Raw genomic sequence first — 12466 nt, forward strand, 5'->3', positions numbered from 1 at the left:
CTCAGCAACGTTTGGATGCTGAACCGAACGGTGCCGGTTGCTGGTGAAGGTCCCCAAGATGAAGCGGATGGAGATGTTCAGGAGATGACTTTCCAAGCATGGAGGTGGGGTCTCCTGGATATAACCTTGTGGGCAGCGTGGGGATGAGGCTATTTAAGGGAAGGCGGACGATCCGCTTCGCTGGAATCAATATAAGTGTCTTGCTAAAAGCTTATTGATTTGATTGTGTGGCGTTGCATTAGCGCAGCCACAACGGTACCTCCCTTGGAGTCGTTCCTGGTTGAACCAGGAGGAGATAAACTATTGGAGAGAAGTTTGGAGCAGCTGAGTGGGACTTGTCAGGTCCTCCCACCTCTCCATCCAGCTGGGCTGTGATGGGGAGCTACTATAGGTTGTGTAGAGAGCTATTACAGGTTGTGTAGAGAGCCCGTAACTTCTACTTGATGTTCGCAGAAGATCTCCTGGGACCTTGGAAGATGTGGAGTATTTTCTTGGTGCTTAAGCTCATGCTTGTTAAGCCTTGTTGCTGGCTTGGCTGTGTTAGACTTGGCGCTAGTCTGAGGAGCACTTAAGCTGGAGAACCTGACCAGCAGCAGGAGACCCTCTCTTATCCATTCCCCTTTAAGAGCAGCGATGACTGGTGTTTAATAACCCCCATGAAATGAGATAATTAACAGCCGTGCCTAATTATGAGCATGTGAGTAGTTCCAAAACTGCATCAACCTTCAAGCACGTAGGACTCCGCTTGAGTAAATAGTTACGGGGAGACTATTATAATGTTCTTTGTGCAGCACCTGGCGACTTCGACGTCTTTCTGGGGCTGGTCCTGCTCCTACCACGTCCCCAGGGTTCCCACTGACCTGTGGCACTGGTGGGATGTGCCCATCCAAACTGGTTGCAACTGGGCAGGGGGGGTTTCTCCAACCCTATTTAGGAAAGGCAGCTCCTTGTGTGCGAAGTTCATTCCTCTCCAGCCAGAGCCCTCCAAAGAAACCTATTGCTGACACAGCCAAACTTGAGCCGAGGTGACCGCGGCGTGATCCCCGTAAGCCCGTGCAGATGCCAGCAGCTCTGTAAGGAGATAACGGGGACAATCTGGGTAGGACGGAGGGAGGACGTCGCTCTTGGGAGATACCACCTCCAGTAACGGTTTGATTTGCAGCATCAAACTGGAGATGAGACGTGTTGGTGCGGCTGGCTTTTGTTGTTATACGGCGAAGCTCTTCATCTTATGAAAACAAATCTAATTGCTTTTGCTGCTGGATGTTCTGCTCTCTTAAAGGTACTTCTTAAAATATGTTAATTGTTCATTTAAGCGTAGCCACTGAACCTAATGCAAAATAGTTTGTCTGCCAGGGTGGTGAATAAGCTGTGCCTTTCTGCTCCTGGGGTGTTGTGCAGCTCAAGTTGTGTTCTTCAGAAGGTTTGCAAACTCTGTAGAAGAAACCAGGGTGTTTGTTTCTTATTTAATATGATTTTCCCTCTCGTTCTGCCAAGCGACTGCTATTTGCCAAGTATTTTTTAATAGATGATAGAACTTAATGCATTAAAATCCTCTTCTAATGGCTTGTGTTGGGTATAGAAAACTTCCCGGTTTTCACTTCAAGTTGTATTAAATAAAGCAACCGGAATGAATGACCCTGGGGAGCAACTTTTCCGAAGCGAATAAATATGCCCAGTGTGATCACACACTGATTGAGCCCATGAATTGGCATAAAACCTTCTGCCTTCAAACCTTTCTGAAAATGGTTTATGCTTTAGGGCTCAGGGAGGATTCAACCTTAGCGGGTTGCGTGCTGGTTTGGGCTGGAGGAGCAGCTGGGAAGGAGAGAGATTTGCTGTGTATTGTGTATTTATAGAAACATTTTGGGGGAATAAATGAGGGGGGATTTAGTTTTGCGCTCTCTTGGTGCCGTGCGGATGGATCTCCCGCTGCAGGGTTTAATTAACTTGATTCCTGCTTTAAACCCTTATGCTGCTCGCAATCAGTCAACTTGCCTTTTATAAATTATTTTTAAGTATTTGCACCCCGATAGGATTTTAAGGATGTGAATTTGGGGGAGATCCCAATGCACATAAACCCAAATTGCAGAGATTTGCTGGGTTAACTCCCATGATACAGGATGGAAACCTGAGGGCTGCAGGGATGAGTTATTCCTATAATTTACACACCAATCAGTTTGTAGTTCTGGCCAAAAAGAGTAGAATACACATAGTGCGATGGTTTTCTGGGCAGGAAAACATAGGAGTAACGTAACCTTAGCGTAAAACTGGACTTTGGACCTTCTGAGTCAGTCGTTGGGGTAATAAATAGCAGGTAGTGTAGATGAAGCCATGACTTAGGGTTTTTTTGTATTGTTATTATCTGCTCTTTGACCCGTTCTGCGAACATTTCATGGTGGTTAAAGGAATCTCAGCATACACTATAATTCAAGTCAGGAAAATGCTTTTATTGCAGCTTCGGCAGACACCTGAAATCTTTGCCAAAAATGGGCGTTTCAGCGAGGAATTTGCTATTTAGCAAAACCGAAAGGGCAGTTTCACGCGAGCTTTTTGTGGCGTGAGTTGGTTGCGTAAAGCAGTTTGCCCTCAAATGCCTCTGGCTCGATGCAAGACACGTTTTGTGAGGTTGAGTTGGGTTTCGGTTTAGCTTGGTCCTTCAGAAATGAGCAGAGACTTGTCCAGAGGTGGTGACAAGCGATCAGGGCCCGGTGGGTGATGGGTTTGACGTGACATTAAACTCATTAGTTTTACTAACGAGGCTGTTAAGATTCCGTAGTTCTGCTCATTGCCTTTCCTATGTTATCCAGAGGGTTTGGAGAGGAACATCCCTCCAAGGAAGAGCTTTCAACCTGGAAATGTGAGTGCTGAAAATGGCTTTTTAGAACAAAAATAAGAAGAAATAAGTCTGATCCTTGTGTCTACTGTGAAGTTGGTCCTTGGTGCTGTGCCCCAAGTGAGCAGAAAGTTGGCGAATCTCTCAAGCAAATGCAAAAATACTGGCATGATGTAAGCTATAATTTTCAATCTAATTAAACTGAGTAACTCCCTCGTGGATTTATGCTTCTTAATTACTTTGAGCTCTGATATTGCTGGTTTTTGGATGGCGAGTGCGACGGCCGGCCGGGGTGGAGCTGCGGTACCCACCGAGCGCTTTGGGGATGGTGAGGGTCTCAACCAAGGACGCTTCATCTCCTGGTGGGGATGGAGACCTGGATACACGTTTTGGCCAAAAAAAGCCCTTTAACACCACCAGAAAGCTCTTCTGGAGGTGATGTCTGCACAGAGGGTGAACATCTTACTCTAGGTGAGGGACTCTCGCCTTTCCTGCTGCGTTTGATGGCCCTGAGCGTTATAAAGACCCTGACCAGAGAGGTAAGAAGGCCTTGGCTTGCTCTGTAGAGCCTAAAAACCCCATGGTTTAAATCTCTTGATCTGGAGAAAAACCCAAACGTCTTAAGCATGCAAATCTGAATTCTAGAAAATACTGAATAAAGGGCTGGTGCTTTTGGGTGCAACTGGTTGTGGGTTTCCCCTCCCTTTCTGGGAGATGCTTTAAAACCTCATGTGCTCTCGCCGTGCCAAAATAAACTCGGAGCCCAGGCTGTCAGAACGAATCTTCATCTTATGCTGCTTTTTTGGCTGGTTCGGTGAGCGACGGCCGCTTAGTTTAGGGAAACCCCTCCCCGAGCGCAGCGACCGTCCCCATGGTGCCGAAATACCCATTTGCTTGACCTCCAAGGTGGGTGAGAATCATTTTTAGGAGCAAAACTTGCTTGGATTTCACTTGGAGCACCTGACGCTTCATTCTGGGATGGACAAGGTGGAATTTCTCGCTGTCCAAACTGCGACCAGGATTCTCCTCCCCAAGTGCTTCCGCACCAGCGTTTGCATCCCAAAGTCCGACGTCAGACACAAAACCAAGCTAAAATAGTATTTCTTATTTATTTTGAAGTGGTTTTTGGAGTGAAAAAGCTGCCGTCTCCTGGCGTTCTTTGCTCGGTACAAAGTTTCAGCGCTCGGAAGTCACGTGAAGTAAATCAACACAACGCAAACTGCTGGTCCTTGCTAAACTTTGCCCACATCTCGTTTAATCACCGACCTGCTAAATACTTGGGATCTCCAACTCTTTTTCCTTCAAAAAGGGACCTCAGATCTACTCTCCAACTGATTCTATAATTTTCTGATATTGAACCTTTTGCATATAAATAATCCCGGAGATTTCAGTGTTATATCCCATTTTAAATACTTTTTAAATAGCAAAATGCTTTTTCTCCTTTTTCTTTTTAGTCTCCAATGCCTCTACTTAAATATCATCTCATTCCCAAATTTGGGCTGTCACTAATCTCCAACATGATGGCTTTTTGTGTCCTGGATGTTGTGGCTCTCAGAAAATCCCGCGGACTTTAGCACTCACAATAATTTTTAACCATCAGGGCAGGGAAAAATGTAATGAAATATAACAAGGGCAAGTGTAGAGTCTTGAATGTGGGCAGGAACAACCCCAGGTTCCAGTGTAAGTTGGGGAATGAGCTGTTGGAGAGCAGTGAAAAGGGAGCTGGGGGTCCTGGGGCCAGCAGGGTGAGCATGAGCCAGCACCGGGCCCTTGTGGCCAGGAAGGCCAATGGTACCTGGGGTGGGTTAGAAGGGGGTGGTCAGTAGGTCAGAGAGGTTCTCCTGCCCCTCTGCTCTGCCCTGGGGAGACCACACCTGGAATCTTGTGTCCAGTTGTGGCCCCTCAGTTCCAGAAGGACAGGGAACTGCTGGAGAGAGTCCAGCGCAGCCACCAAGATGCTGAAGGGAGTGGAGCATCTCCCGGGTGAGGAAAGGCTGAGGGAGCTGGGGCTCTGGAGCTGGAGAAGAGGACACTGAGGGGTGACCTCATTATATAAAAGGTGAGTGTCAGGAGGATGGAGCCAGGCTCTTCTGGGTGACAACCAATGACAGGACAAGGGGTAATGGGTGCAAACTGGAACACAAGAGGTTCCACTTAAATATGAGAAGAAACTTCTTGATGGTGAGGGTGTCAGAGCCTGGCCCAGGCTGCCCAGGGAGGCTGTGGAGTCTCCTTCTCTGCAGACATTCAAACCCGCCTGGACCCCTTCCTGTGGAACCTCAGCTGGGTGTTCCTGCTCCATGGGGGGATTGCACTGGATGAGCTTTCCAGGTCCCTTCAACCCCTCACATTCTGGGATTCTGTGATCAGATCACGCAGCTCGTAAGTTGAAATTTCATCCTTTTACCAACACTGAAGGCGTTTTTTGTCTCTCCACCTAAAGACTGAATGTTTCTAAAAAACATTCCAAGAGAATAATGTCATCCTTCCTCCGTAATATTTTGAGGACAATCTGTTGGCGACTGTTTTATCCGGCTCACAACCCTCTTTGATGTGGCTCATTCAGGGGAAAAATGGCATTACACGCGACCTCAATCACTCACATGTCAGAGGGGATATCGCCTTTGACTAATCGGGGGAAATTTGGGAAGGTTTAGTAATGCCGGGAGACATGACCCACTTTCAAATCAACGCTTTTCAAACAATAGAGGTTGTGCGATGTGTGAGGGAGGGAAACACATTCATAGGATAGAGATAATAAGTATTAATAATTTTTGTATTTTATATTACTGTGCTGACCTTCTCTCATGTTCAGGAGGGTTGTTTTCTTGCTTTTTCTGATTTCTATGTTTTCTTCGTATCACAAGCCTTCCATGCAGTTCGCAGAATCACAGAATGGACTGGGTTGGAAAAGCCCTCAGAGATCATCCAGTCCAAGCCTCGGGCCAACTCCAGTCCATTGACCAGATCATGGCACTAAGTGCCATGGCCAATCTCAGCTTAAAAACCTCCAGGGCCGGTGAGTCCAGCACCTCCCTGGGCAGCCATTCCAATGCCTGACCACGCTCTCTGTGAAGAATTTCCAGCCTAATTTTCTAATCTCCAACCTCAATTTCCCCTGGCAGAGTTGAAGCCCATGCCCCCTTGTCCTATTGCTGAGTGTATAGAAGAGCCCAATCCCCCCTGGCTAGAACTGCCCTTCAGGTGGTTCTAGAGAGTGCTGAGCTCACCTCTAAGCCTCCTCTGCTCCAGACCGAACAAGCCCAGCTCCCTCAGCCTCTCCCCATAGGGCTTGTGCTCAAGTCCCTTCCCCAGTCTTGTTGCTCTTCTCTGGACCCGCTCCAGCACTTCAATCTCTTTCCTGAGCTGAGGGGCCCAGAACTGACCACAACACTCCAGGTGTGGCCTCCCCAATGCAGAGCACAGGGGAAGGATCACTGCCCTTGTCCTGCTGACCACGCTGCTTTGGGTACAGGACAGGACACCATTGGCCTTCTTGGCCACCTGGGGACACTGGTGGCTCCTGTTGAGCTTCCTGTCCATGAGTCCCCCCAGGTCCCTTTCTGCCTGGCTGCTCTCCAGCCACTCTGTGCCAGCCTGGAGCACTGCAGGGGGTTCTTGTGGCCAAAGTGCAGGACCTGCCACTTGGCCTTGGTGAACTTCAGCCCATTGGAATCCAGATCCCTCTGCAGAGCCCTCCTGCCTTCCAGCAGCTCCACACTCCCTCCCAACTTGGTGTTGTCAGCAAATTTGCTGCTGATGGTCTCAATCCCCTCATCTAAATCATCCCTATTCCTCCCCTAGTTCATCCCTATTCTTCCATTTTGGGGTTTTTCTGGCCAAAACAACAACAGAAATCACAGAACTGTAGCACTACGATGTTGCAAAACTCGGAGAAAGCCAAACCTGATGCTTAAATATATGATATATAAACCTTTTCTTCAAAGCCAACCGAAGAGAGTGTTCTTTGAGTGGTATTTTACAGCACTACAAGTTCCATCAAGCAACTTGTTGCAGCCATTTCTTGGCGTGAGGTTTTATCATCGCGGCCGCATGAGCTGAGCGAAAAGCCCGACTTTATCTCCTTGAAACTTCTTGTAACCCCTTCTTAAAAATAGCTTTGTAGTATTTGCGGAGTATAGCAACAACACTTCTGTCTTAATTTCATATCGTAGCTAATTTTTGGTGTATATTGCAGTTTGCGGCGATGGGACAGAAGCTTTTTCTGCCTTGCGGGAAGTTGGGAAGAGCTAAAAAACACCCAGGATCTGGATAAACCCGTCCTGCAGTCAGGCTAAAAACTTCAAATAGGGAATTATTCTGGGAATAAGAAGCTGTTTTGGAAGGACTTTACTCACACGAAACCTGTGTAATTCAGCAAGTCAAGACAGAGCAAAATACAGCGGCCGAGGGCAGGAGGAGCTGGATCTGAACGCATCGTTTGGAAGCTCGATAGCTTTTGAAACACCTCAAGATACGGAGCGATAATAAAATTGAAGTGCAGCAGTCTACCGGAGCCTCTATTTTATATCTTATGATATCTTACAATTTTATTTTCCCTGATGTCAGTGTAAAACAAGATGTGGGTTTTCCCCTATGTGTGCAAATCCTAAAGGGAGATGGAAGCGTTGGAGGAGCAGGGAAATCCCAGATCGTGAGCGTTTCTGGCTGGAAAGGGGCGCTTGGCAATGCTGAGGTTGGGTTGTTACTTTTCAAACAAATCCCAACCTTTTCCCGGCGCTTTGGTGACGGTGGATGGATGGAAAACCTCCGAGCGCAGATTAAAAGACCCTCGAAACAGGTTAAGCTGCTTTTCTATGAAAAGAGCTGTTGTGAAAACCAGTCCCTCGGGGTTTCTTACTGGGACATCAGCGCTGGCAGCCAAAATGGGCTTGGTCGGTGATGGCTGCGTTGTCCCCTCCTTGTGTGTCGCTGTGGCTGTCGGTGCCGTCCTTGCAAAGCTTTGGGTTTCTGTTGAGGTGGCTTCTCTGAAATGCGTTAGTGACCGTCAATGGGGCAGAGTCCAGTTGAGGCCTGGATCCAGGGCAGTGCCTCAGGGGGCAGTGCTGGGGCCGGGATTATTCAATATATTCATCAATGATTTGGACATTAAGTGTAGAGTCTTGAATGTGGGCAGGAACAACCCCAGGTTCCAGTGTAAGTTGGGGAATGAGCTGTTGGAGAGCAGTGAAAAGGGAGCTGGGGGTCCTGGGGCCAGCAGGGTGAGCATGAGCCAGCACTGGGCCCTTGTGGCCAGGAAGGCCAATGGGACCTGGGGTGGGTTAGAAGGGGGTGGTCAGTAGGTCAGAGAGGTTCTCCTGCCCCTCTGCTCTGCCCTGGGGAGACCACACCTGGAATCTTGTGTCCAGTTGTGGCCCCTCAGCTCCAGAAGGACAGGGAACTGCTGGAGAGAGTCCAGCGCAGGCACCAAGATGCTGAAGGGAGTGGAGCATCTCCCGGGTGAGGAAAGGCTGAGGGAGCTGGGGCTCTGGAGCTGGACAAGAGAACACTGAGGGGTGACTATTAATGGTGATCAATATGGAAAAGGGGAGTGTCAGAAGGATGGAGCCAGGCTCTTCTGGGTGACAACCAGTGACAGGACAAGGGGTAATGGGTTCAAACTGGAACACAGGAGGTTCCACTTAAATTTGAGAAGAAACTTGTTCCCGGTGAGGGTGTCAGAGCCCGGCCCAGGCTGCCCAGGGAGGTTGTGGAGTCTCCTCTGCAGACATTCAAACCCGCCTGGACACCTTCCTGTGGAACCTCAACTGGGTGTTCCTGCTCCATGGGGGGATTGCACTGGATGAGCTTTCCAGGTCCCTTCCAACCCCTGACACTCTGGCATTCTGTGATCATCGAGTCAAATGTATAGGAGATAGAAATGATTGAAAGCATCAACGACAAGCAACAGGAGGTGACCAGCAGGTTCCTGGGGTGTTGGGCTGGGCTGGTTTTGCTCTGCAGCGTTAACACCGGGTACATCCTTTAACTTTGCGTTTGGAGGTGACCCCATTTTGCAAACCCAACACGAGGAGGACAAAGGAGAGAGGAAGGAAAAGCAGATATTTGCATTTCTGCTGCTGAATCCACCTCACCAATGATCTGATGGGATCCATTCCCCTCTTGTGCTCTTACTAAAGCCTTTCTGAACGTTCTGTTTACAGCAAGTGGGTCTTATCTCTACACCAAGTGGGTTTTATCTTCACCGCAGCTGGGAATAGGGAGGTTGAGCTCCGTCACCAGCTTGAATAATGCTCTGATAAGAGCTCCCCGCCGTCCGTTGTTGAGGAGCAGAGGCACGGGTATGATTATTTTATGAGTTGGTTTGAGGTTCTTTTATTCCTTTAACATCCCAAGTTTGCCGTGTTTTATTGGCGTGAATTATATTCCGATAATTACGGTGGTTTGAGACTTAAATCTGCAAATCTCCAGGTGATTTTTGGCACGTATGGAGAATAACTCAAGTGAAGATCGTGGATTTCAGTTCAATCCTCGATGGTTGTTCATAGTGAACAGGAATTTGCTTCTTGATAGGTTGAGCCATGGGGTCATGGGATGTTTCTACAGTCAAGAGATGCCTAAAAAACTGCCTTAATTTGGGGCAATAAGTTAAAAATTGCCGTTAACTCAAGTTTTGTTTCTATTGGTGTGGCCGTTTCTGACTCAACCATTGAACATCAACGTTTATACCGAGAACTTTTATGGGACAAGGAACATCTTTCACTTCTCTCCAAATTTTGGACACGTTACGTCCTCTTTGTGTAGAACACGACACAGCATCGCGTCCCGAATCTCCTGCAATTCAAAATTCAGGGCTTACCGGAGGTAGTTTTGCTTCCATCCTTTCTCGTTTAAGTTTTCATGTCCCTTATATTTCATAGAGGAAATTGCATATGGGATTTAGGAGCTGCTTTTCCAGAATGCTGCTGGGTGATGTAAATAAGAGGCTGCAGGATATTAGTGCTGGAAGATCTGGAAAGCCAAGTTATAAGAAAATAAGAAGGAAAATGCAGCTGAATATGTATCTGCGATATAATTCCCATTTTATATATTAAGAAGGAAACCGCTTCAAATATTCCAGTTAAACCTATTTATTCCAGCTTTGCTCTTGACCGCTGGTGCCGTTCGCCGAACGTCTCCTTGCTAATAAATCTTATCGCTGGAATTTTTAATTATAACCTGTAAAACGTTGCTTACTTAAATCCTCCGTAATCAATTTGTTTTCCTTCGGTTGCTTAGCAATGAAAAAGATGCAGAGGTGGCCCGGGGGCTTTTCCAGTGTGTCCCTGTGCTTAGAAAATGCCGAAGAAATGCCCCATAAATACAACTGTAAGTCAAAACCTCTTTGAATTAAGCGTGTGAGTTCTGGAAAGGTGAGGGATAACTATACAGGTTGATTAATCCAATTACTTCTTTCTAATTGGGTTGGAAATTCAGTCTGGTGGAGAGGTGGCTCCGTAATTAAATAATCCTCCTAGGATTATTTTAATATAAAATGAATTAATGGAGGGTGGTCACAGCACTGGGGAGGGAACACACTGATGAATTTCCCCAAAGCATCGTGAGGCTACGTTATAGATGGAGAACTCTGAAAACCTGGCGTGAAAGGACATTTTAAACTCCATAATTAAAACCCAACTTTATTAATAATTAACCGTGTGAAGGATTGTTTCTGGATTCTGCGAGGTGTGGCAATTTGTTAATTAATGGCTTAGAAGAAGAGTTAATGAGCAGCAGAGGAGTTGGGTCGGGTGGGTGATGCTGGAGTGAGGCTTTGAGCATCCTGTGGCTACCGAAGCATCTTCTAGAGCAACTGGTGAGTATCTTGTAGAGCATCTTCTAGAGCAACTGATGGGTTGCAGACCGTCTTGTAGAGCAACTGGTGGGCGTCTTCTAGAGCGTCTTGTAGAGCAACTGGTGAGTATCTTGTAGAGCACCTTCTAGAGCAACTGTAAAGTTGTAGAGGACCTTGTAGAGCAGCTGGTGAGCGTCTTGTAGAGCAGCTGGTGAGCGTCTTGTAGAACATCTTGTAGAGCAACTGGTGAACGTCTTCTAGAGCATCTTGTAGAGCAACTGTAAAGTTGTAGAGCACCTTCTAGAGCATCTGATGAGCGTCTTCTAGAGCAACTGGTGAGTATCTTGCAGAGCACCTTGTAGAGCAACTGATGAACGTGTTGTAGAGCAACTGGTATCTTGTAGAGCACCTTCTAGAGCAACCGTAAAGCTGTAGAGCACCTTGTAGAGCAGCTGGTGAGCATCTTGCAGAGCACCTTGTAGTGCAACTGGTGAGTATCTTGCAGAGCACCTTGTAGAGCAACTGGTGAGTTGTAGAGCAACTGGTGAGCATCTTCTAGAGCATCTTCTAGAGCATCTTCCAGAGCAACTGGCGAGCATCTTCTAGAGCATCTTCTAGAGCAACTGGTGGGTGTCTTGTAGAGTATCTTTTAGAGCAACTGCTGGGCGTCTTGTAGAGCAACTCATGAGTATCTTGTAGAACACCTTCTAGAGCAACTGCGAAGTTGTAGAGCAGCTGGTGAGCATCTTGTAGAGCAACTGGTGAACATCTTGTAGAGCAGTTGGTGAGCCTTTTGTAGAGCATCTTGTAGAGCAGCTGGTGAACATCTTGTAGAGCATCTTGCTCATGAGTTGCTCTACATCTTGTAGAGTGTCTTGTAAAGCAATTGGTGAGTGTCTTGTAGAGCAACTGGTGGGCGTCTTCTAGAGCGTCTTGTAGAGCACCTTCTAGAGCAACTGCGAAGTTGTAGAGCCCCTTGTAGAGCAGCTGGTGAGCATCTTGTAGAGCAACTGGTGAACATCTTGTAGAGCAGTTGGTGAGCCTTTTCTAGAGCATCTTGTAGAGCAACTGGTGAACATCTTGTAGAGCAACTGGTGAATATCTTCTAGAGTATCTTTTAGAGCAAATGATGTGCATCTTATAGAGCAAATGGTGAACATCTTGTAGAGCATCTTGCTCATGAGTTGCTCTGCATCTTGTAGAGCAATTGGTGAGCATCTTGTAGAACAACTGGTGAACATCTTCTAGAGCGTCATGTAGAGCGTCTTGTAGAGCAACTGGTGAGCGTCTTGTAGAGTATTCTTTAGAGCAACTGGTGTGGGTCTTGCGGAGCAAATGGTGAACGACTTGTAGAGCATCTTGCTCACAAGTTGCTCTGCGTCTTGTAGAGCGTCTTGCTCACAAGTTGCTCTACGTCTTGTAGAGCGTCTTGTAGAGCAACTACTGAGTATCCTGTAGAGCGTCTTGCTCACACGTTGCTCTACGTCTTGTAGAGCGTCTTGTAGAGCAACTACTGAGTATCCTGTAGAGCGTCTTACTCACACGTTGCTCTACGTCTTGTAGAGCGTCTTGTAGAGCAACTACTGAGTATCCTGTAGAGCGTCTTACTCACACGTTGCTCTACGTCTTGTAGAGCGTCTTGTAGAGCAACTACTGAGTATCCTGTAGAGCATCTTGCTCATGAGTTGCTCTACATCTTCTAGAGTGTCTTGTAGAGCAACTGGTGAACGTCTTCTAGAGCGTCTTGTGGAGCAAGTGGTGAGCGTCTTGTAGAACGTCTGCTAGAGCAACTGGTGAGCATCTGCTCAACTGGTGAGCGTCTTCTAGAGCATCTT

The 12466-nt window shown here is 47.3% G+C and overlaps 1 protein-coding gene and 1 long non-coding RNA gene across 3 annotated transcripts in view; both read left to right on the plus strand.

Moving 5' to 3' along the window:
• The window catches only part of LOC136114514 (unconventional myosin-Vb-like), an 83856-nt gene that overhangs the window by 2595 nt on the left and 68795 nt on the right, over positions 1-12466 (plus strand). The gene's annotated exons all lie outside the window — the stretch shown is intronic.
• On the plus strand, positions 666-4750 carry LOC139826361 (uncharacterized). Its single transcript, XR_011736313.1, has 3 exons — positions 666-1073; positions 1163-1282; positions 2811-4750. It is a non-coding gene; the product is annotated as an uncharacterized lncRNA (long non-coding RNA).

The sequence above is a fragment of the Patagioenas fasciata genome, chromosome W, assembly GCF_037038585.1.
Source record: "Patagioenas fasciata isolate bPatFas1 chromosome W, bPatFas1.hap1, whole genome shotgun sequence".
Lineage (NCBI taxonomy): Eukaryota > Metazoa > Chordata > Aves > Columbiformes > Columbidae > Patagioenas > Patagioenas fasciata.